The sequence below is a fragment of the Nematolebias whitei genome, chromosome 4 (genome assembly GCF_014905685.2).
Source record: "Nematolebias whitei isolate Nwh7 chromosome 4, NemWhi1, whole genome shotgun sequence".
Taxonomy (NCBI): Eukaryota; Metazoa; Chordata; class Actinopteri; order Cyprinodontiformes; family Rivulidae; genus Nematolebias; species Nematolebias whitei.
Genome location: NC_056501.1, coordinates 55903499 through 55905870, shown reverse-complemented (window position 1 = coordinate 55905870; position 2372 = coordinate 55903499). Strand labels below are relative to the sequence as shown.

Sequence of the window (2372 nt, the reverse complement as noted above, 5' to 3'; positions counted from 1 at the left end):
GTGGTCATTCCATATGTTGAGGGAGTATCAGAGAAACTGAGACGCTTATTTTCTAAACATAACGTCCCAGTGGCTTTTAAACCCCAAAATACATTACGGCAAAGACTGGTTCATCCCAAAGATCCAGTCCCCCGGCACAAACAGAGTAATATTGTGTATGCTGTTCAGTGTCAGGAGGGCTGTGATCAGTCTTACATGGGGGAAACTACACAGCCATTGGCCAAAAGGATGGCCCAGCACAGAAGATCAACATCATCAGGCCAGGATTCTGCGGTCTACACTCATCTCCAGGCCAGCGGTCACTCTTTCAGGGATGAAGATGTTCACATCCTGGACAGAGAGGAACGATGGTTTGAGAGAGGAGTAAAGGATGCCATCTTTGTGAAAAGAAATCGTCCATCGTTAAACAGGGGTGGAGGCCTCCGGGTTCAACTGTCCCCCTCTTACAATGCTGTGATTGCTAGTATCACTCAACCCCCTGTGAATAGTAAACAGCCATCAGTGTGCTAATGATCCATTGTTAGGCTGATGGTCCTTCTTGACCATGTGAGCAGCTGGTTTTGGTTGTCAGCAGCAAACTGGTTGATCCGCTCTGAGAAGGTGCTATTTAAGAGACTGAGCTGAATACAGCACCTCAGACTGAGGAAGTCTCTCGGATGAGAGACGAAACATTTCTACATTTTTTTTTTTTTTGCCTTTTTTTTTTTTCTGTTGTTTTTTGAATGTCCAGAGGACCAGATTGAACTTTTTTGGAATCACTCAGTATATTTTCTAACAGGTGTAAATACCCGCAGAGCATCGTTTGTGTGAGGAGGAGTGTATGCACTGAATGATTCACACGGCCCGTGAACGGACTGCAGCTTGTACGATTACTGTTTATTTGTTTAGTTTGGGGTTTTATAGTTATTTTTCTGTTTTGATTTGTTTGTCTGCATATACCTTTGTTTGTTTTTCAAACGTTTAATGCAGTAATTCTCAACTTGTGGGGCGGGCCCCCCTGCGGGGGGCACCAGGCCTGCTGAATGGGAGTTGGGGGCACATCACTAAACTGATGTTTGGTGTTTTCAGTTAGACAACAAAGAGGGTAAAAACTGATTTAATTGGTTGTAAATCTACATTTCATTAAAAAAATAACATGCCTATACTAGAGTACTTTAGAGTTGCATTTGCGCCTAAAAAATCTGACCGGACTCGATCATTTAACTGTAATTAGAGGCCCAAACCCGAAAATTTTTTTTATTAAGCACCACTGCCCGCCCCGCTGTGTTTAGTTGTTTTTTACGCGCCGCACGTGTCTTTAACTTTTGCAGCTTAACAATAGTTTTGGTTTTTCTGTGACTAATGTGCAGTATTATAAATTGTAGGAGTATAAATATAAACTCCCGATGTTTTGATGTTCTTTTTTCTTTTGTAAATAATAAATTACGTTTTTGTAAATATGATATAGCATCTTGAGTTCCTATGACGTCACAGCGACTAGTTGGCGTCGACTCAACTTTTATCATGTTTAAGTCGACTTTAAAAAATGTGTACTGGTAGTCATGCAACCCGTAGCAGGGTGCGGACCTGAGCGTGCACCTGACACACATCAGCAGGTGACATCATTTTAAGTTTGTTAAAATTAGGCCACAGGAAAAGTGCAGATCTGTGTAAGTCGTGGATAATGGTTTTACACTACAGTACTTCTGCATGGCTGTGGTGCACAAACCCCTGCTGTGGGAAGTCTGTGTGAGGACTGGCAGTGTTGCTTCAGTTTCTCATTCCAGAGGTAAACAAGGTTGATAGTGGGATATTTGTAACCCTCCAGTTCTCTCTGTGCATGGTAAAATGGTTCTAGAAATGTGATTAAAAATCCCAACATGTCAGGGGAGATGTTGTCCATGCACGCCTGCTCCCCACAAGCCTCCATCTTCTCACACAGCTCGTTGTACATATTGCAAAAAAACTTTGGCATCCGCTATGGTCTCACCCATTTCTGGAGTATTTTCAGCAAGTGCATTAGGGTCCAGCCCATGGTGCAGGACTGTGTTTGAGATGGTCAAGGCAGTTAATCCTCCTGTCTGGCTCCAAGGCTTCAACAATATTGCTTCCCTGGTCTGTCACCCATACTATTTTATTGAGGGAAGTGGGGTCCAGGCCAAATTTGTTAACAAGTAGGCGCATTATTTCCTTCCTTATGTTTTTGCCTGTTTTAGCATCTTCTGCTGGAAACACATCTGTCGTTAAGAGTTTTTCCAACTAGTTTAAAGTCACTTCCAATGAAATGACAGGTGATTGCCATGTAACTTGTTTTCCTGTAGTTGTCAGTCCACATATCTGCACTCATGGCTACACCTTGGCTACATGTTGGCTGCACCTTGGCTACATGTTGG

General features: G+C 42.9%; 1 protein-coding gene across 1 annotated transcript in view; it reads right to left on the bottom strand.

Annotated features, from left to right (window-relative positions):
• The window catches only part of fbxo38 (F-box protein 38), a gene marked incomplete in the record, with an annotated part of 122247 nt that overhangs the window by 2345 nt on the left and 117530 nt on the right, over nt 1-2372 (bottom strand).